Raw genomic sequence first — 23,899 nt, forward strand, 5'->3', positions numbered from 1 at the left:
CTCCCTGCTGAGTGGCAATATAATGCCTAACCTGTAAAGAAATGAGTTTGAGGTAACTGAAAATGAGATGCCAGTTGTTGAAAGGATAGTAGTTCACCTTCTCTATAGAGATTACCAAATGTTTTAATTCCTTTGTTGAACCAAGAAAATGTAATACCATCTCTCAGGTCTTTGGGTAAAATGGGGTTATTACAGAAAGGTGTTTGTTCACATATAGATCTAAGCCCTTCTGTTTGTTTACAGACTTCAATCCATATATTTTAAGTGTTTTTAATGAAAGGGTTGTTAATGAGACCTAGCAAAGCTTTACGTGGGCTAATATAAGGTATAGATGCCAATGTAGCAGGGGTCAGACACTCCTCCATGTCTCCAAGATGGTGAACTTGTTTTGGTATCTTGCCATACCCACACAGCCTTTAACTGAGATGCCCAGTAATACAACTGGAAGTCAGGTAGAGTAAGTCCTCCTTCTGAGTGTGGCTTGCATAAAGTTTCACTCTGGAGGGTTTCACTTTCCACAGAAATGAAGAAACCTTCCTATTAAGTTGTTTGAAAAAAAACTTTGGGAATAGGAAAGGGAAAGGTTTGAAAAAGGTACAAGAATTGTGGTAATATATTCATCTTTACACAATTGACCTGCCCAATAAGAGAAATTGGTATATCCCCCCATCTATCCAATTCTTCCCCAACCTTTTTGAGAAGTGGAGTATAGTTCAGTGGTTATCTCTTAATAATTTCAGAAGGAATTTGCAATCCAAGATATGTCATTTTCTGTGGTTTCCAAGAAAACGGCTGGTCTAAGATTGGGTTCTGCATAGCTGCCCTGTTAAAAGGCATAATTATACTCTTCGATAGGTTTATTTTATATCCTGAAAACGTTCCATATTCTTTCAGGATGTCAACTAATGTTTGGAGTGAAATTTCAGGTTTAGTGAGGTAAAGTAATATGTCATCTGCATATAGTGAGACCAGATGTTCATGCTCACCTATACGAACACCACAGATGGATGGATGAGATCTAAAAGCTTCTGCCAGTGGCTCTATAGCCAAAGAAAAAAGGAGAGGACTAGTGGGACAACCCTGTCTTGTGCCACATGATAGGGAGAAATGTGAGGAAGTGTTTCCATTTGTCAGGATCTGATCTACCGGACATTTGTACAGTAATCTAATCAGACCAACATACAATATTCATCCTTTGTAAAACTTCAAACAGGTAGTTCCATTCTATGCGGTAAAAAGCTTTTTCCGCATCTAATGAAGCCGCCACTACAGGTTCTTGGTCATTCTCTACATAATGCATAATATTAAATAATCTTCTGATATTATCAGGAGTTGAGCGGTTTCTTACAAAGCCTGTTTGGTCCATATCAACCAAGTCCGGAAGAACCTTATTCAGTCTAAGAGCTATGAGTTTCACAAGAATCTTATATTAAGTGTTTAATAGAGATATTGCTCTATACGACACACAAATCAGAGGATCTTTCTCAGGTTTTAACAAAACTGTGATCAGTGCCTGTTCAAGTGTGTCTGGGAGCTTTTATGTCTCTATGGCATAATTAAACATACTGCAAAGAGGCTCAATTAGTTTGGGTCAAAAGGATCGATAGAATTCAATGGGAAATCCATCTAACCCTGGTGATTTTCCACCACTGGTGTTGAAAATGGATTCCCTAATTTCCTCTGGTGTAATCTCTTTCTCCAAGTGCTCTCTATCCTCATCAGTTCAAGTCTGTAAATTGAGTTTGTTCAAAAAAGCATGCATTGTGGCAGGGGCATCCCCTACAGACTTGTACAGTGTTTCATAAAACTCCCTGAAGATTAGACTAATTTCCTCAGGACTGGGAACAACTGTGTTATTGGGCAGGTTAATAGAGCTAATAACTCTGCTAGCATCCTCTCGTTTTATATGCCAAGCAAGCAACTTTCCTGCTTTATCTCCATGTTCATAGTAGTTTTGTTTTGTTCTCCTAAGAGCATTGTTTCGCTTTATGGGTCGTCAGGGTGTTATATTCCAATCGCTTTGAGTCTAGTTTTTGTAGAGTTGAGTCGTAAAATGTTACACTATGTTCATTTTCCAGATCTCCAATTTCATTCTCCAACGAATCTACTTGAGCCTTATACATCTTACGAGCACCTGAACTAAAGGATATGATTTGCCCCCTCAGATATGCAAGGGAAGCTTCCCATAAAATTAGGGGGGAGGCAGAGTTGTTATTGGTGCAAAAAATATGTCTATGAGTGTTCAGAAATGTTACAAATGTGCGATTATTTAGTAAGTATTTGCCAAACCTCCATCTTCCTGGGGGTGGCTGTGCTCGACTGACTGGTACTGAAGCCAGCAGGGCAGAATGATCTGATGTACATCTTGGTAAGTACTTACACCCAGTAGTTAAACTTCCCTTGGCTGCAGGAATAAGAAATAAGTCAATTCTAGAGTAACTGTTATGGACTGGGGAGTAAAATGAGTATTCTTTAACCTTTTGGTTGTGAAATCTCCAAGTCCAAAATGTTTCATTTCCCACATTTTAGCTGCCTGTGTGAGGTTGATACTATTGGAGGAAGATCGATCACTGGAAGGGTCCAGCACCAAGTACCCTGCCATTATTATCTCTGATGATGGGCACGTTAACTTCAAACTAGATGTCTTGGTAAAATGTAGGATCATCATGGTTAGGCCCATTCACATTCACAATGGTAATGGGCTCAGTGTTAATGAAATCTTGAATGATCACAAACCTTCTCCCTTTGAATTTAATCTGAGATTGTATCTGAAAGGGGCAATGCTTATTAATGAGTATGGCCACCCCTCTTGCCCTAGAGGTGAAAGATGAATAGTACACTTGACCCACCCACTCTCTCTTCAGTTTATCATGCTCAGAGTCAGTTAGGTGTGTCTCCTGAAGAAGAGCTATATCAACCTTATGCTGCTTTAGATCATTCAGAATGCGTTTGCGCTTGACTGGGCATTTAGTACCTTAATGTTAAGTGTCATAAATGTATAGTTATTTAGGTGCCGACATCTTTAAAGAAAATAAGAGATAGGGAAAAAGAAAGAAACAAAATTGCATTGAGTGTACACAACTTCTACAAAATGAAATTATGAAAGTATAAAGTAGTTAACATCTCGTGAGCTAATACCCTGACCCTACCACAAACCCACCCAACCCCCTTCCCAACTGAGGGAGTTAAAGAACCCATACCATTAGACGCTAGTCTTTAAGCTAGATGTACCTGCTATGCATAGCATCGCTCGAATTTGGTTAATTCTAAAATATAAGTACATGGAATTAGAAGTACATGTATCAGAAATTGTGTAATATAAATATTGTCACCCCAACATTGTCATATAATTATAAAAACACAGTTTATACAGGTTTTATATCCAATTTTTGGTATAAATAGCCTCAAATATACAGTCCATTTGGAAAGTATCCAGACCCCTTGACTTTTTCCACCTTTTGTTACATTACAGCCTTATTCTAAAATGGATTAAATCGTTTTTTTTCTTTATCAATCTACACACAACACCCCATAAAGTTTAAAAAAACATTTTTGCAAATGTATTAAACATAAAAATTGGAAATATCACATTTACAGTACATAAGTATTCAGACCCTTTACTCAGTACTTTGTTGAAGCACCTTTGTCAGCGATTACAGCCTTGAGTCTGCTTGGGTATGACGCTACAAGCTTGGCATACCTGTATTTGAGGAGTTTCTCCCATTCTTCTCTGCAGATCCTCTCAAGCTTTGTCAGGTTGGACGGAGAGCGTCGCTGCACAGATATTTTCAGGTCTCTCCAGAGATGTTTGATCGGGTTCAAGTCCGGGCTCTGGCTGGGCCACTCAAGGACATTCAGAGACTTGTCCCAAAGCCACTCCTGCGTTGTCTTGGCTGAGTGCTAAGGGTCATTGTCCTTTTGGAAGGTAAACCTTCACCCCAGTCTGAGGTCCTGAGTGCTCTGGAGCAGGTTTTCATCCAGGATCTCTATGTAATTTGATCCGTTCATCTTTCCCTCAATCCTGAATAGTCTCCCAGTCCCTGCCACTGAAAAACATCCCCACAGCACAATGCTTCCACCACCATGCTTCACTGTGGGGATTGTGCCAGGTTTTCTCCAGACGTGACGCTTGGCATTCAGGCCAAAAAGTTCAACTTTGTTTCATCAGACCAGATCATTTTGTTACTCATGGTCTGCTGTGCGTCTTCTGTTTCCCAGTACCCTCTGTATACATCCCGGTTTTCATGTGTCCAGAATTAAACCTGTATAACAGCCCTTTATCTCCTGGACCTAGCCCTCATTGCTGAATTCCACCGCCGGCACCACGGTCAACCAGGTCTTTGTGCTTGTCTCCACCCCCCTCCAGGTGTCGTCCATCTTCCCAATTATCCCCGGGGCATTTATACCTGTGTTCTTTGTTTGTCTGTTGCCAGGTCTTTTCAGTTCTTACCAGCGTGCTTTCCCGTCTTCCTTTTTCTGAAGTTCGGTTTCCTAGTTTTCCCGGTTCTGACTATTCTGCCTGCATTGACCCCGAGCCTGCCTGCCGTCCTGTACCTGCCTGATTCTGACCTAATTACAAACCTCTGCCTGCCCTGATTCCAAGCCTGCCTGCAGTCCTGTACTTGCCTGATTCTGACCTGATCCCGAACCCCTGCCTGCTCAACCTTCCCTTTGCCTGCCTTGTGTTTACAATAAATCATCAGAGAACTGTACTATACGCCTCCTTTGTCTGCATCTGGGTCATATCCTTAGTTGTGATAATGAGGTTATTTTACCCATTGGTCAAAAGATGCATTTTTGATTGGACACACTACAAAATGGTACTCATATTACAGAGAAAGTGGTAAAGCTTCATACACATGAAACATTATAGAGGTTTAAAGGTCCAAAATGTTCCAACATCAATTAATTATTTCTCAATTATGCTTTAAGATACAAATGTCAAATATATTGTATGTCATCAACCCTTCCTCCAAAGGACGCTTCTTTGGATACAATTTCTAGCAAATCATGTTTTTTCTTTTGAATGTTGTGTGAGGAATTATCCCTGTAGCCTATCGGCATTAGGCCTATGGGCTTATCCAAGTGCTGCTCGAGGAGTGGAGCAGATCTGATGGGCAGATATATAACATAACTCTGAAAAGGGTCTTCTATCATACATTTACAGTTTCTATTGCTGCCATGGCGCCAAGTGGCAGCCTAGGCCCGAGAGCTCATGTAAACAGTATTTTTCAATAGCTAAATGGGTACAGATAAAATCAGAATATCATGAATTGGATTCCTGGCTGAAAATGTATGAAAATCAATGGTCAACAAGCTAGCTAGTGCTAGCTAGCCAATGTCTGTTTTCATTTGAATTACATTACTACGGACTTTGGGATGTTTTTCACAAACAGCGACCAAAGAGGAGGCTATTATTTTTAAATTACTTACTGTTGTTTATTTTACTTAACAAGCGCTTGGAAATTATGTCTGTAATGAAAATGCTATAAAAGTTGTATATACAGCTGAAGTCGGACATTTACAAACAACTTAGCCAAATACATTTAAACTTAGTTTTTCACAATTCCTGACATTTAATCAGAGCAAAAATCCCCTGTCTTAGGTCAATTAGGATCAACACTTTATTTTAAGAACGTGAAATGTCAGAATAATAGTAGAGAGAATGATTTATTTCAGCCTTTATTTCTTTCATCACATTCCCAGTGGGTCAGAAGTTCACATACACTCAATTAGTATTAGTTACAACTTCTAGGAGTAGTGGGTGCAGAGTCAGGCGCAGAGAGCAGAGGGTTAATGACAACCGTATTTATTCCGGTCACAGAAAGGTCACGCCAAAACACCAGGCGCATACAATGACCGGCCCAAAAACAGGACACAAACAGTCCAGAGAAAATACAAAAATAACACATCCACAAAACGAACAGAGATACAAGCCAGCACAGAAGCAGGCCCTAACCAAACCCCAAACAAGAAACAGGTGTAACCAATAAGACAAAACCAACAGAAAAGGAAAAGGGGATCGGTGGCAGCTAGTAGACCGGTGAAGACGACCTCTGAGCGCCGCACAAACAGGAAGAGGAGCCACCTTCGGTGGAAGTCGTGACAGTATTTGGTAGCATTGTCTTTAAATTGTTTAACTTGGGTCAAACATTCCAGGTGGCCTTTCACAAGCTTCCCACAAAAAGTTGGGTGAATTTTGGCTCTTTCCTCTTGACAGAGCTGGTGTAACTGAGTCAGGTTTGTAGGCCTCCTTGCTCGCATACACTTTTCCAGTTCTGCCCACATATTTTCTATGGGATTGAGGTCAGGGCTTTGTGATGGCCACTCCAATATCTTGACTTTGTTGTCCTTAAGACATTTTGCCACAACTTGGAAGTATGCTTGGGGTCATTGTCCATTTGGAAGACCCATTTGCGACCAAGCTTTAACTTCCTGACTGATGTCTTGAGATGTCGCTTCAAAAAAAAATGGGCAATCTTTGTCCTCATGTGCAGTTGCAAACCGTAGTCTGGCTTTTTTATGGAGGTTTTGGAGCAGTGGCTTCTTCCTTGCTGAGCGGCCTTTCAGGTTATGTCGATATAGGACTCGTTTTACTGTGGATATGGACACATTTGTACCTGTTTCCTCCAGCATCTCCACAAGGTCCTTTGCTGTGGTTATGGGATTGATTTGCACTTTTTGCACCAAAGTACGTTCATCTCTAGGAGACAGAACGCATCTCCTTCCTGAGCAGTATGATGGCGGCGTGGTTCCATGGTGTTTATACTTGCGTACTATTTTTTGTACAGGTGAACGTGGTACCTTCAGGTGTTTGGAAATTGCTCACAAGGATGGACCAGACTTGTGGAGGTCTACAATTTTTTTCTGAGGTCTTGGTTGATTTCTTTTGATTTTCCCATGATGTCAAGCAAAGAGGCACTGAGGTTGAAGGTAGGCCTTGAAATACATCCAACTGACTCAAATGATGTCAATTAGCCTATCATAAGCTTCTAAAGCCATGACATAATTTTCTGGAATTTCCCCCCAAGCTGTTTAAAGGTACAGTCAACTTCTGACCCACTGGAATTGTGATACACTGAATTATAAGTGAAATAATCTGTCTGTAAACAGTTGTTGGAAAAATTACTTGTGTCATGCACAAAGTAGATGTCCTAACCGACTTGCCAAAACTATAGTTTGAAAAAACAAGACATTTGTGGAGTGCTTGAAAAACGAGTTTTAATGACTACAACCTTGTATGTAAACTTCCGACTTCAACTGTATATATAGTTTTTTCCATTTCCATTTCCATTGCAAGAGTAGGGGACAGACAAGCACAATCCACTGAGAAACCTTTGACGGGACAAAATGTCTGTTTTTTTTGTCTCTGGGCCCTGTCATTTCCGTCACACCAGAAGTATTCCATACAAAAGAAACATAATATTTCTACCAAACATAGTGTCAATAAAGTTATGTAAAGCACATTAGCTTGTCTTGGTAAATAGATAATCTGTCTGTGTGTTCAACACAGTTCTGAAGGTTATTTAGCTCTGTGAGCTGTGACAGGCAGCCTCGGTCTTAAGAAACACAGCGTGCCAGTGACCAGTACTCGATACAGACGCTCTGCAGCACAAAACACAATTCACTTGAATCCCTTCAGCATGCACCTGTATGGGTGCATACACCTGCGAGAAAAACGACATGCCAGGGACCAGTGCGAGAAACCCAATTCCCTTGAATCACCTCAGAGTGCACCTGCGTGAGAAACTGCAAGAAAAGTATGTTAGCTTGTTTGTTTGATGAACAATAGCTAGCCAACTAGTTAACAACATAAGCTAGCTAAACCTAAAAAACTCTACCATTTTGATCTATAATATTGCTGCCACAATTGTAACAGCAATTAGCTATCCAATATTCACAAGTAAGTTGATGATAGAAACATGGTTGACTAACGTTACTTGTCTAGCAAGTTAGCTAGCTAGTTCGTTTGGAACTGTATCAAGTGCAAGCAAGATTTTTATCAGATGAGTTTATTGAAATATTTCCAGCCACAGTAGCGAAAGGGAAAGGGCGCAGGGACAAGAGGAGAACACGGACAAGAGTGTCAGGTAATGTTAACTTGGCTAGCTAACGTCAAATCAGCCTGAATTAAATGAAGCTTTCTTTAGTTAGCTAACTCTTTAAAAGCTTAAGCTTCAGTTTTTATAACAAGTGTATGGCTTACTTTACCAGACAGGAGTGAGGTAGGGATGCATGAGGGATAGAATGGAGGAGATGAGAGAGCCAGGAGTGGAGATGGAAGGAGAAAAGGAGAGAGGAGAACAGAGGAAAGGAGTGAACCAGGAAGGGAGGTGGAAGGAGAAAATGAGAGAGGGGAGCAGAGAGAATGAGAAAAGAGGAGTAGATAAAAAAGGAGAGGATAGGAGGGAGGGAGGAGTAAGGTCAAGTGTGCACCACCGGCAATCCGGATGCGAGTGGTGGCTTAAAATTGAACTGAAGCCGTGGATATATAATACGCCACATGGTTAGTCAAATTTCCTTTAATTAGGCTAAGGGCTAAAAAAAATGATGCATATTTAATCTGTACTAGTCTACAGCATTATGTGTTTATTTCTGAGCTAACTCCACCAGGACCTCGATGACCCAATGGGTCTGGTTGCATCCAACATCAAGGAGGAGAGGGAGAGGCCAGGTGGAGAAGACCAAGACCAGGGAGCAGTTCTGGGTTTGGTTCAGAGAGGAGGTAAAAACATTTGTTTTCAAATGCTGTGATGAAACCAATGTTACATAAGGTGTGTTGGATAAACTAAAACAAACAGCTATTAATCACTTATTTTCTGCTTTGTGCTGTAATTAGGTCATGGATCCATATCTTGTTGGCCTCCAGGACAGCCTAGACTGGAGGTTCCAACACCTGGAGATTCTGTGGACCTTCAGTGTGTTGGGACCTCAGTCTGCGTTCTGTAGTGAGAGGATAAGCACCTTTAACCTGGCCCTCCTCTCCAGGCAGTTATGAAATGAATGAATGAAACGAGTAAGAACATTTCAACGTGAAAGTAGATCCTCTTTGTCCCTCTCCCATCTCTTATTATTCTTTCTGTTATTGCAGGTCAAAACAGACTTGAGGAACAGACTGCAGGGAGGGCATCTAGCCGCCTGCATGCAGCTCTCCATCAACGGCTCCCCCATCAAGGAGCTCAATTATAGGAGGGTGTTGGAAATCTTTTTACAGAAGCCCAGAAGAAAAAAGTTCTCTGACAAAAGCTGCAATGTCAAAACAAGGTTTTTGGCAGAACCTGGAAAGAATTTTCCAACACCCTACTTTTATGATTAACATGAATTAGTGGGCTCTAATTCATGTTCAGTCAAATGTTCCTGTTAATTTTGTCAAGCTAAACTTTTTTTATTTCAGAACGAAGGTCTCTGTTATGTTTCTTTAGATAGCTGCAGCACTTAATGGTTTATTTGAGTTTTTTTCCTTTTAAAAAGTTACGAAAACCAATATTTTCACTACTTATAAATACTTTGTTATGGGGGTGAGGACCCCGGAATCCCCCCAAAAAGATGGGACCAACCCTTAAACCCCCACTAACTTTTCCCACACAGCTAACACATTTTCCAGAGGAAACACTGGTGTGTACTAAATATTTTTTCTTCCAGAAAAGAAAAGAGATGGGATAGCATCACCCATTTCAGTCTATATGGATCGGTAATGCTATCATCTCAACTTTTAAGGAGAAATACCACTTAGCTTATAAATGCATAACAACACTTTGATAGTCTGTTGGTGTGTAACTTGGTTGTGTGTAGCCTGTTTACAGTGTGTGTGTGTGTGTGTAGCCTGTTCTTTACTTGACTTTGTCCATGAGGTTGATGTATTGCTTCAGCTCCCATCCCACCTGGGACAACAGTCTCTTATCCTCCTGCTGAAGCCCTATAGCAGGGACACAGTTCTCAAAGAACTTACTGACAAACACCAGCTCTGAGAGAGGGACAAGGGAGGGGAGTGAGAGAGAGAGAGAGAGAGAGAGAGAGAGAGAAAGAAAGAAGGCGGATAAGAGTTCATCACCTCCTTACCATTCCCAATGTGTTGACTTCAGCGCTTAGATGGGGCTAAATGATTTATTCCAATACTTATAATTTATTAATGACTTAATATAAATTAATCAGCTACTAGCCAGCTACTTAAACTACTTGAATAATAGATTAGTAATTTCCAGGTTTAGACACTCAGTTCTTGGTACTCTGCTTTCTCCTGACCTGGAAAAACTTCTGACCCTTCAGTATCTGAGTTCTAGCTTTCTCACTACCTGTTGATGAAGTTGCCCAGGTTGTTGAGCAGTTCAGAGTTGTTCTGGGTGGCCATGTCTGAGCCCTAGTATAGTATAGCACTCTCCCTACCTGTTGATAAAGTCTTGTCGAAGCCTTATAGCGCTCTCCATAGCCCTAGCTCTAACGCTCTCCCTACCTATGCGTTATATGAAGGTCTGGTTCTACTAACCTGTTGATGATGTTGCCCAGGTTATTGAGCAGTTCAGAATTTATCTTCATGGCCATGTCGGCCCAGGAGAAGGCAGAGTCCTGTCCCTCGGGGCGGAGGAAGAGCAGGTAGAAACGCACACGTCAGATGGGATGCCTGTTTCCTTGGCCATGTCACCAAACACACCACTTAATCTTAGAGAACTTGTGTCCTTGTAGTTCAGATACTCTGAGCTAAATTCATATAGATTGATTTAAATTAAACTCCTTGAGCTTATTCAGAGCAATTAACAATTCAAGTGCATTCAACTAAAGGAGGTGTAAGAACCACATGACTAGCGTTACAAGTCTTCGAAAATAGAGAATTTAGCAACAATCACATAGCTAGAATAATAAAATAAGAATTGTGCTTCATAAATGTACTGGACTGTCTGGTGTATGTGTGTGTTACCTGTAGGTACCAGGTGTTTGACCAGAGCAGGGGGACACAACACCGTGTAACGGTTATACAGCTCTACCTGGCCGTCAAATACAGGAATGATATGTTTTAATACAATTCCATCTAGCGGCAGACAGAGGAATGACATGTTATAATATAATTCCATCTGGCGGCAGACAGAGGAATGACAGGTGTGAACATGTCTGGACCAAAGCAGATGAGTTGAGCGGTTGTAAATCCCGCTCATCGCTCATGGATGCGCACCACTTCATGTGATTTCCTACCACTCTGCTAAAAATGCTCTGCGCTCACAGGAAAAAAAGCTGCTGCTCCAAATTCACGCCATTCATTAAAATCACAATTGAACCAACACCCATCTATTGTTGTGACTACCTGGACCTACCAATTGTTTTTTAAGTATTGAAACCAAAGCATTTGGATTTGAGTGAAAATTATTTAAAAGCATTCAAAGCATTTGAAAAATATAAAAATATATACAGAAAGCATTCTAAGACAGAAATGAGGCATGCAAGACAAGAAAAGAAATACCTCCTTGCCGTTGTGAACCAAATGACCAAACGCCTAATCCTACAAACTGAACTATCATAAAAGCATTATAACAAATTATGAAGAGTATTTTCCAAACCATCAAAATCAGTCCTACTTGTCCAAAGAGTAGGGCCAGGGGTGGATTTGGAGTTTGGCAACTCTCTCACCTCCTCTCCCCCTTTTCTCTGTATAGCCGACCAAAGAGGACCACAATGGGAAAAAGGCTTTGTGTTGTCCTCAATTATTTTAAATGTAGTGTGAATTGTGTTTCTAAATGGTAAAATAAATCAAATAAAATCAGGCCTATATTAAGCATCTGAATACTGATCTAGGATCAGTTAATTGCCTTTGAGAGCATAATGAATATGATTATGGACAGGGGTACCTGATTCTTGATCAGCACTCATACTCTGAGACACTTTATGAATACAGGCCCAGATGTCTTCTCCTACCTCAGGGCCAATGCATGGCTCTGTGCCTCTACCCTGACACTGGCCGTGGTGAGTAGCTGGCTGTCTCTGCATGTACGTCTTCAAAGCCTCAGCCATCAGTCCCTTCCCCGTCTGGGCTGCTGACTCGCAGGCTGCCTGCACGCCCACATGCTCAAACCAGTGATGCACCTTCATCTGCTCACCTATCATATATGAAGTGTTATAACATAACTCTTCATTTATTACACTTAAACTAAACTACTGTAGATCCATTGTTCACTTTAAAACACTTAACACTCACCTGACACCAGACTGCTGTCCGAGAGGATTGGGTAGAGGGCCGCCCAGAGAACAACGTCTGCCACTGAAACTATCTCCTACATAAAAACACAGAAGTTGAACTTACACTGTCTCAAAATGTAGGGCCAGTTTCCCAGTTAAGCCCAGTCCTGGATTAAAAAGCTATTTCAATGGAGATTCTCCATTAAGCATGCTTTTTAGTCTAATACTAGGCTTAAAGTCTGTCTGGAAAACGAGCCCTTAGAGAATTATACATATATTTTTCACAAAGATGTGAAGGTGTGTGTTGAGTATACATACAGTAGCGAGAAATGGTGTGGACCTTTTGCTCTGGTCCAGGTAGCTGAGAGGTCCCTGTAGAGGAGCTTTGGTTCCTTTCCCCTGCAGCACCACCATGTGGAGGGCTTGCACCGGTGCAGGCCGGAGAGACAATAATAATAATAATAAATTAAGATTTAACAATATAATTGTGTTTAATTCAAATAAAATACAGAACCAGTGATAGACACAGACGTTGCTATTTTGCAACATGATAAAAGTTATGATTTATGTATATGTTCAATACACATGTTTAAACTGACATCAGACATCCAATATATAGTTTATTTATGGGTGGTCAATGCTTAAATAAGCAAAGAGAAATGAGAGTCCATCATTACTTCAAGACATGAAGGTCAGTTAATGCAGAAAATGTCAAGAACTTTCAAAGTTTCTTCAAGTCCAGTCGTAAAAACCATCAAGCACTATGATGAAACTGGCTCTCATGAGGACCGCCACAGGAAAGGAAGACCCAGAGTTACCTCAGCTGCAGAGGATAAATTCATTTGAGTTACAGAAAATGCAGCCCAAATAGATGCTTCACAGAGTTCAAGTAACAGACACATCTCAACATCAACTGTTCAGAGGAGACTGTGTCAATCAGGTCTTCATGGTTGAATTGCTGCAAAGCACCACTACTAAAAGACACCAATAAGAAGAAGATACTTGCTTGGGCCAAGAAACACGAGCAATGTACATTAGACCGGTGGAAATCTGTCCTTTGGTCTGATGAACCCAAATCTTTGTGAGATGCAGAGTAGGTGAACGGAAGATCTCTGCATGTGTGGTTCCCACCGTGAAGCATGGAGGATTTGTGATGGTGTGGGGGTGTTTTTCTGTTGACACTGACAGTGATTTATTTAGAATTCAAGGCACACTTAACCAGCATGGCTACCACAGCATTCTGCAGCAATACTCCATCCCATCTGGTTTGCGCTTAGTGGGACTATCACTTGTTTTTCAACAGGACAATGACCCAAAACACACCTCCAGGCTGTGTAAGGGCTATTTGACCAATAAGGAGAGTGATGGAGTGCTGCATCAGATGACCTTGCCTCCAATCACCTGTCCTCCAATCACCCAACCTCAATTGAGGTTGGGTGAGAGAGTTTGGGATGAGTTGGACCACAGAGTAAAGTAAAAGCAGCCAACAAGTGCTCTGCATATGTGGGAACTCATATGTTGGAAAAGCATTCCAGGTGAAGCTGGTTGAGAGAATGCCAAGAGTGTGCAAAGCTGTCATCAAGGCAAAGGGTGGCTACATTGAAGAATCTCAAATATAAAAATATATTTTGATTTGTTTAACACCTTTTTAGTTAATACACGATTCTATGTGTTATTTCCCAGTTTTGATGTTTTCACTATTCTACAATGTTGAAAATAGTCAAAATAAAGAAAAACCCTGCACTGAGGAGGAGTGTCCAAACTTTTGACTGGTACTGTAATAATAGATTAATTGAAAAAATATACACTGCCGTTCAAACGTTTGGGGTCACTTAGAAATGTTCTTGTTTTTGAAAGAAAAGCACATTTTTTATCCATTAAAATAACATCAAATTGATCAGAAATACAGTGTAGACATTGTTAATGTTGTAAATGACTATTGTAGCTGGAAACGGCTGATTTTTAATGGAACATCTACATAGGCGTACAGAGGCCCAATATCAGCAACCATCCCTCCTGTGTTCCAATGGCACTTTGGGTTGAGAAACAGACACCTCACAAGTCCTCAACTGACAGCTTCATTAAATAGTACCGCAAAACACCAGTCTCAACGTCAACAGTGAAAAGGCGACTCCGGGATGCTTGCCTTCTAGGCAGAGTTGTAAGACATATCTCAGACTGGCCAATAAAAATAAATATTAAGATGGGCAAAAGGACACAGACACTGGACAGAGGAACCCTAGAAGGCCAGCATCCCGGAGTCGCCTCTTCACTGTTGACGTTGAGACTGGTGTTTTGTGGGTACAACTTAATGAAGCTGCCAGTTGAGGACTTGTGAGGTGTCTGTTTCTCAAACTAGACACTCTAATGTACTTGTCCTCTTGCTCAGTTGTGCACCAAGGCCTCCCACTCCTCTTTCTATTCTGGTTTGAGCTAGTTTGCTCTGTTCTGTGAAGGGAGTAGTATGCAGTGTTTTATGAGATCTTCAGTTTCGTGGCAATTTCTCACATGGAACAGCCTTCATTTCTCAGAACTGTGCCGGTCTGTTTTGCTTAATATAAGGAATTTGAAAGGATTTCTACTTTTACTTATGATACTTAAGTATATTTAAAACCAAATACTTTTAATCATGTAGTATTTTACTGGGTGACTCATTTTTACTCGAGTCATTTTCTATTAAAGTATGACAAATGGGTACTTTTTTCCCCCACCACTGCCTAAAGTATTTGCCAAATAACCCCCCAAAATTGAAGTTATGAGCTCTATTTAAAAATATCACCTTCTCAAAGAATAACCGCTCTTCCATGCTCTCCACGCGTAGCAGCATATAGCCTTCTAAGCAAAGAGTAGTAACATAATAAAACTTCAGTGTTTCCCCTATATGCATTTAGCAGTGGTGCACCACCGCTGCTAAATCGTGGCAGCCACTAAATCGCGGCCCACACTGCAAAAATAATATTACATTTATTTTTCGTAAACTTTGACGACTACAATAAGATAATGTATGGAAAAAAAAGATACTGGAGCAATATGTTTTTACAATATCTTTGAGAACTAACAATCATCAAAATAAAAACTAGACAGTCAGGGAGAATCTAAAATTTCCCAAATGTCATAGCCCCCCCCAAATTTTTGTTATGTTTGAGTCACTCAGATGGCTTATGCCTTATGCCTTATTCTTATGCTATCGCAAAATGTGTATAATAGAAGGAAATTGTCTTTAAAACTGAAACATTTCTCTCTGCCCCATGGCAAAATGTGTAGAAATGCAGGAAATTCGCTTCGAAAACAGCAAAATTGTCTCTGCGGCCAAGAAGAGGGCATCTAAAACTTTGCCATTGTCCACGCCCACAACCACACCCCCCTGGCTGGCATTTAAGAGGCCAGCAAACATGTTCCTCACACGCTAAGACCGTATTTCCTCCAACGTTATAATGAAAAGGTGCCTCTTGGTCCCAAAACACACGTTTTCTGGAGACTTGTAGGAAGAATGCTGATGACGTCGCCAACTCCATGCGCTTTCGACTAGCCTAATTGCTTCCAGACTGAGGAGAAATCCGTACACAATGCCAGATCTGAACACAATCAGCCCACAAAGTGACTTTTGTGCACCTAGACCCGTCTTTTCAATGCGCTCTTCGTATTCTGATAGCAGAAGTCACATGTAAGTGTCAAGTGTAGACACAGCCTAAGACACATGACGACTAACGATAATACACACATGCCAATTTAATTCCACCCATTTATGCAAAATAACCTATAGCCGGATAAGTATGATGGTCAAATGCATTTCCATCGACTGGTATTTCCATGAATGAACTAAAAGCATTATTTTGATGTTCCAAACATATTGCTCATTGTGCCTTTAGAAATGATTCACACCCCTTGACTTTTCCAAATGTTGTTGTATTACAGCCTGAATTTAAAATGGATTCTGTGCCAGTGACCTACCACAATACCCCACGTTGTCAAAGTGGAATTTTGTTTTCAGAAATTTTTACAAATTAATAAAAAATGTAAAGCTGAAATGTCTTGAGTCAGTAAGTAGTCAACCCCTTTGTTATGGCAAGCCTAAATACGTTCACGAGTGAACATTTGCTTAACAAGTCACATAATAAGTTGCATGGAATCACTGTCTGTAAAAATAGTAGTTAAGATTATTTTTTTAATGATTACCCCATCTCTGTACTCCACATATACACTAGTGTACAAAAGGTTAATGGACACCTGCTCTTTCTTTGACATAGACTGCCCAGGTGAAAGCTATGATCCCTTATTGATGTCACTTGTTAAATATGTTTCAATCACTGTCGTTGAAGGGGAGGAGACAGCTTAAAGAAGGATTTTTAAGGCTAGGGACAAATGAGACATGGATTGTGTATGTGTGCCATTCGGAGCGTGAATGGGCACAGACAAAATATTTAACTGCCTTTGAACAGGGTAGATGCCAGGCGGACCGTTTGAGTCAAGAACTGCAACACAGCTGGGTTTTTCACTCTCAACAGTTTTTCGTGTGTATCAAGAATGATCCACCACCCAAAGGACATCCAGCCAACTTGACACAACTGTGGCAAGCATTGGAGTCAATTGGGCCAGGATCTCTGTGGAACGCTTCACACCTTATCAAGTCAGGGCAAAAGGGCGAAGTGCAACTCAATATTAGGAAGGTGTTCCTAATGTTTGGTATACTCAGTGTATGATTTTTCTGATGATAACTTGGTATCTCTGAATCTCTGAATCTCTGAATGATTTTGTTCTGTAAAGGTGCTTCAATTCAGACTCCTGTCTCTGTCCTCCTCAGCTCAGCCCATTGTTCCAGAAACTAGAGGAAGATCAGATTGAGGCTCTGAAGAATCGGTTTGGAGGACAACCGGTCAGTACAGTGGTAAATATTATGGTAAATGTTATTAGGCTAAATGCTGTAAATGAGAATGGATTTTACATGACTGGGAATACAGATACGCATCTGTTGGTCACAGATACCTTTTAAAAAATGGGCCTCAGGATCTCATCACTGTATCTCTGTGCATTCAGATTGCCATCGATAAAATGCAGTTGTGTTTGCTGTCCGCAGCTTATGCCTGCCCATACCATAACCCCAAAGCCACCATGGGGTGTTCTGCTCACAATGTTGACATCACCAAACCGCTCACCCCACGACGCCATACATGTGGTCTGCGGTTGAGGCCGGTTGGATGTACTGCCAACTTCTCTAAAACAAAGTTATGGTAGAAACATTTACATTGAATTCTCTGGCAACAGCTCTGGTGGACATTCCTCCAGTCAGCACACCAATTGCATGCTCCCTCAACTTGAGACATCTGTAGCATTGTGTTGTGATACAACTGCACATTTTAGTGACCTTTCATTGTACCCAGCATAAGGTGCACCTGTGTAATGATCATGCAGTTTAATCATCTTCTTGATATGCCACACCTTTTAGGTGGATGGACTATTTTGGCAAAGGAGAAATTCTCACTTACAGGGATGTAAACAAATTTGTGCAAAACATTTTTTAAGAAATAAGCTTTTTGTGCATATGGAAAACTTCTGGGATCTTTCATTTCAGCACATGAAACACTTTACATGTTGCATTTATATTTTTCTTCAGTGTAGTACTTTAATTATATTTCATATTTAACATATTGTATTACTCCTGAAAATGTCATGTTGATAGGACATTCCTGTCTTGAGAGAATTTAGTTTTTGTTAATCTGTGTGTCATTCTGGTGCCAGTTTTGGAAAAGGCTTTGCCATTGATCTGGGCCCGGTTTCCCAAAAGCATCTTAAATCTATGTTCATCGTTAGAACCTTCGTAGGAGCATCATTCAATCTCTGTGCTCTTTCCCAAAACCATTGTTACTGACGTTGCACTTAGACCACTAGAACAGCTAAGTGGGTCATGTAATGCATTTTTGCCCTCCTGGGTAATTTTACACACAGATCTCCGCTAAACATATAATCACATGGTTTCTCCATCTCTCTGTTTCTGGTGATAACTTCAGAACAAAGTTGCCAATGTCTTTGAAATTGATATAAACTAGCGACGTATAAACATATGATTCAAATGGCAGAGATGACTGCATAAAAATACAAACAGAAGGCTACAGGCCTATTTCAATCATACTGAATTACATTTTATGTTCAATCGAGTTCTATTTTGCTACTTGTAGGCTACAGTCTGAAATTTCTCTCAATATATTTAATGATGTGTAGGCTAATGATGCACTACGCTAATGGGCTAATGATGCACTATCAGTGATTTTGTGACTTATTATTGGGTAAACGGAATAAGCCCCCTCAATATTTGCAGCCGTAGTTGGTAATATCTCTCTAGGAACTGATCCATCATCAGTATTGTGACATAATTCTAATGTTATGGTAAGATTTTACTGGATGAAGCTGATCCGAGAGCAGGACTCCTTTTCTTTTGAAAGAGATGTGTGATCTTGTGTGCCAGCTCTGCAGTTGTGTAAAGTACTTAAGTAAAAACACTTAAAGTACTACTTAAAAGTAGTTTTTGGGTTATCTGTACTTTACTATTTACATTTGACAACTTTTACTTCACTACATACCTAAAGAAAATAATGTACTTTTTACTCCATACTGTCACACCCTGACCTTAGAGATCCTGTTTATGTCTCCATTTTGGGTTTGGTCAGGGTGTGATTTGGGGTGGGTATTCTATGTTCTATTATTTGTATTTCTATGTTTTGGCAGGGTAGGGTTCTCAATCAGGGACAGCTGTCTATCGTTGTCTCTGAGAACCATACTTAGGTAGCCCTTTTTCTCACCTGTCTTTGTGGGAAGTTGACTTTGTTTATGGCACATAGCCTTCAGCGTCATGGTTTGTTTGCAGTCTTTTCTAATAAAAAGAATGTGTATGCACAGCATGCTGCACCTTGGTCCTCTTCATTCAAAGGCTGTGACACATGCATTGCTCCTGACACCCAAAAGTACTCATTACATTTTGAATGCTTATCAGGACAGGACAATGCTCAAATTCACGCACATATCAAGAGAACACATAAAAATACCACTGATTTGAGAATCCCTACTGCCTCTGATCTGGCGGACTCACTAAACACAAATGCTTTGTTTGTAAATTATGTCTGAGTGTTGGAGTGTGCCCCTGGCTATCTGTCAAATAACAAGAACTGTGCCGTCTGGTTTGCTTTAATATAAGCAATTTGAAATTATTTATACTTTTACTTTTGATACTTTTACTCGTAGTATTTTACTGAGTGACTAACTTTTACTGATTTTTTTATATTAAATTGGGTCCTTTGTCCACCACTGCCTAAAGTATATTGGCAAAATAACGTGTTTGTTTTAAGCTGAGCTCGCTTTAAAAATATAACTTTTTCCAAGAATAACCGCTATTCCATGCTCTCCACACATGAACATGCAACAGCATACAGCCTCTTTACTTTTACTCAATGAATATTGGGTATGTTTTCCACCACTGCAGCTCTGTGACTGATTTGATAATCGTTGTGTCAATTTGTCATTACATGCCCTTCAATCTGAATATGGATCTCATCTGAGATTGAACCAATCTTGATATTCCACACATGAACTAGGGCCTTACATTGTTGCTCTAGTTAGCTAGCTAACATCTGTCAGATCTGACAGGCAGGCTGCACGAAATGAATGAATGGCTCTTTACAACTGTACCGGTAAGCCTGTTCACATTGGCAGTTTGAAGTGACTCGAATCCATTTTTTTCTGCACATCAGATTCAAATCTGTTCTTTGTCCTGTAGTCTGAACAGCCAAAAAGCACATGGAATCGGATATTTTAAGCCACATTTCAAACCACCTAAGTAGGTTTGAAATCATAATCAAATCTGATTGATGGCCATGCGACATGTGTCTGAATGGTCAAATCTGATTTACTTTAATGGGAGCCCAAATTGAGCAAGTTCTCCATTATAAGTACTTGGGTATTTGGATTGATGATAAACTCTCTTTTAACACAAACATTGAAAAATGGACAAAGAAAGAAAAAAATTGGAGAATTAAGAATGGTTTCTTTTATAGAAATAAATCCTGCCTCACTTTGGAATGTCGAAAGAAGATTGTTCTTCCAGTACTTGATTATGATAACCTATACCTAACAAAAATATAAATGCGACATGTAATGTGTTGGTCCCATGTTGAGGTGATAAAAGACCCCAGATATTTTCCATACGCACAAAATGCTGATTTCTCTCAAATTTTGTGCACAAATTTGTTTACATCTCTGTTAGTGATAATTTCTCCTTTTAATCCATCCACCTGACATGTGTGGCATATCAAGAAGCTGATAAAACAGCATGGTCGTTACATAGGTGCACCTTGTGCTGGAGACAATAAAAGGCCACTCTAAAAAATGCCATAATGCCACAGATGTCTCAAGTTGAGGGAGCGTGATATGGGCATGCCGATTGCAGAAATGTCCACCAGAGCTGTTACCAGAGAATTGAATGTTAATTTGTGACCGACTGCCTTGATTCGGTATTATGTAGCAACATTTGAAATAGTGTTTTTTACATTGGATAAAAGCAAAGACACGTATAAACGTATAAATCCTGGATGGACGATTCTCCCTGTCATGGATGCCATGGTTGTCCTTAGTTTGAAGACGTAATCCGGAGACAGGTGTTTTATCCATCTCCTTAGCTTTCATACTCTAATTCCACTGATTTCAATACTCGGTCCTCTAGAAAGTGGAGAGCAGCACTTATTCATTTCTACTACGCAATATATATATATATATTTTTTAAAGCAGCGTTAGACAGGATTACCTACACTGACCAGCTCAAATAGACATAAGCGTGCTATATGGCAGACCAATCCAAACTCATCTCTCGCATGTCCAGCCCACTCATTATATCAGCCGATCATGGCTAGCAGGAATGTTGCTCACTTTTTCTGTGGCTAAACCAACTAGGCTCGTAATTTAACCATTTTATTAATATTTACAGATACAAGTTTGTCATTAAGGCACATGAAAGTTCACATGTTCCATAAAGGCATTTCTGCGAAAAAACGCATTTTGATTAAAAAAAAAATGTTTACTTTCAAATGGCTCTCCTGCGAAGTAGTGACCTGATACATACGCCATGATACCTGAAACCAGTCACATTTGTCTACCATAAGCTGCCTCCAAATTCATTTTAGAGAATGTGTCAGTACGTCCAATTGGCCTCACAACCGCAGTCCACATGTATCCACGCCAGCCCAGGACCTCCACATCCAGCTTCTTCACCTGAGGGATCATCTGAGACCAGCCACCCGGACAGCTGATGAAACTGAGGAGTATTTCTGTCAGTAATTAAGTCCTTTTGTAGGGAAAAACTAATTCTGATTGGCTGTGCCTTGCTCCCCAATGGCTGGGCCAGTCTCCCAAGAGGGTGGGCCTATGCCCTCCAAGGCCCACCCATGGCTGTGCCCATGCCCAGTCCTGTGAAATCCATTGATTAGGGCCTAATGAATTTATTTCAATTGACTGATTTCCTTATATGAACTGTAGCTCAGTAAATCATTGAAATGTTGCATTTATATTTTTGTTCAGTATAGGACATATAACATTAGCTCGAGCCATCAATCAATTCATCTGACTAGTAATAACTCAATACCATGTGTTGGTAAGCAAACAAGGCTAACTGATGAATAACATAGCTAGCTAGCAGCCTCTGTTTTAAAACCTTTAAACTCAGTCTATGACTCAGCACTGAGTTTTATCACTGGGGACAATTTTTGTTCACATCACTGCATTTTGTATAGTTCTGTTAGCTGGTAGTCTCTGACTACCAGAAGGGCTCAGCATTGGCTTCGTTTTGTATATAAAGCTGTTCTTCAGAAACCCCCCCCACTACTTCAGCTCACATATTCAATGCCATACAACTCTCCTTCCGTGGCCTCCAATTGCTCTTAAATACAAGTAAAACTAAATGCATGCTCTTCAACCGATCGCTACCTGCACCTACCCGCCTGTCCAACATCACTACTCTGGACGGCTCTGACTTAGAATACGTGGACAAGTACAAATACTTAGGTGTCTGGTTAGACTGTAAACTCTCCTTCCAGACCCATATCAAACATCTCCAATCCAAAGTTAAATCTAGAATTGGCTTCCTATTTCGCAACAAAGCATCCTTCACTCATGCTGCCAAACATACCCTTGTAAAACTGACCATCCTACCAATCCTCGACTTTGGCGATGTCATTTACAAAATAGCCTCCAATACCCTACTCAACAAATTGGATGCAGTCTATCACAGTGCAATCCGTTTTGTCACCAAAGCCCCATATACTACCCACCATTGCGACCTATACGCTCTCGTTGGCTGGCCCTCGCTTCATACTCGTCGCCAAACCCACTGGCTCCATGTCATCTACAAGACCCTGCTAGGTAAAGTCCCCCCTTATCTCAGTTCGCTGGTCACCATAGCATCTCCCACCTGTAGCACACGCTCCAGCAGGTATATCTCTCTAGTCACCCCCAAAACCAATTCTTTCTTTAGCCGCCTCTCTTTCCAGTTCTCTGCTGCCAATGACTGGAACGAACTACAAAAATCTCTGAAACTGGAAACACTTATCTCCCTCACTAGCTTTAAGCACCAACTGTCAGAGCAGCTCACAGATTACTGCACCTGTACATAGCCCACCTATAATTTAGCCCAAACAACTACCTCTTTCCCAACTGTATTTAATTTATTTATTTATTTTGCTCCTTTGCACCCCATTATTTTTATTTCTACTTTGCACATTCTTCCATTGCAAAACGACCATTCCAGTGTTTTACTTGCTATATTGTATTTACTTTGTCACCATGGCCTTTTTTGCCTTTACCTCCCTTCTCACCTCATTTGCTCACATTGTATATAGACTTGTTTATACTGTATTATTGACTGTATGTTTGTTTTACTCCATGTGTAACTCTGTGTCGTTGTATCTGTCGAACTGCTTTGCTTTATCTTGGCCAGGTCGCAATTGTAAATGAGAACTTGTTCTCAACTTGCCTACCTGGTTAAATAAAGGTAAAATAAATAAAATAAATAAAAATATTAATTGGAGATCCAGCTATTTTAAGACCCGCTCTCTGGACTGGCTAGTTCTGGAGGTCCCGTGGGTCTCCACTGAGCTGGGGAAAATGTGTTTAGTTTTTATGCCACTATCTCATGGAATAGCCTTTCAGGCCATCTTGAATCTGGTCTCGCTGGTCCCCATTGGACAGTTTAGATACATTTTTGAGGGAGATAATGTTAATGTGTAATAGTTTTGTATTCATCTTGTTGTATTTATTGTATTGATGTTTTGCTTTATGTTGTGTTTTGTGTATTGTGTTTTGCTTAATTGTGTGTTCATGTTCACAGGGCACCCTTGAGTATAAGACCCTGGTCTCAATGGTGACCCCCCCCCCCCCCCCCCCCCCTCTAAATAAAAGTTAAATAAAGACATTTAACTGGGAAACGTCCACGGCAGGCATTGTTGTCATATTAGCTCGCTACATAACGTCTGAGCAATAGGGAGCACAAGCACCACCACAAATCAGCCTAAATCACTGTGCACACACCCGTCGTTACTATGGCAACTAGTGTAGCCATGTCAGCAAATGACTGTGAGATTTGGTCACGTGTAACTTGCTGTTTGGGCAGTCAGTTCCAAAACGGATTTGAAAAATACCACTGATTTGAGCATTAAGGCCTGCTGTGTGAACAGGTAGAGCTAGAGCTGGTGCCCATCCTTAT

General features: G+C 40.6%; 1 pseudogene across 1 annotated transcript in view; it reads right to left on the minus strand.

Moving 5' to 3' along the window:
* Positions 1-12,711, minus strand: part of LOC149982512 (uncharacterized) — a 31,229-nt pseudogene extending 18,518 nt beyond the window's left edge. Inside the window, exons 1-5 of the transcript XR_016497495.1 lie at positions 12,481-12,711; positions 12,182-12,257; positions 11,902-12,083; positions 10,484-10,569; positions 9,840-9,948 (exon numbers count right to left, since the gene is read on the minus strand). The product of XR_016497495.1 is annotated as an uncharacterized LOC149982512 (transcript). The remainder of the gene's footprint in view (positions 1-9,839; positions 9,949-10,483; positions 10,570-11,901; positions 12,084-12,181; positions 12,258-12,480) is intronic.
* Between the last annotated feature and the right edge of the window lie 11,188 nt (positions 12,712-23,899).

This window comes from Oncorhynchus mykiss, chromosome 7 (genome assembly GCF_057628025.1).
Source record: "Oncorhynchus mykiss isolate SJ-2025 chromosome 7, ASM5762802v1, whole genome shotgun sequence".
Taxonomy (NCBI): Eukaryota; Metazoa; Chordata; class Actinopteri; order Salmoniformes; family Salmonidae; genus Oncorhynchus; species Oncorhynchus mykiss.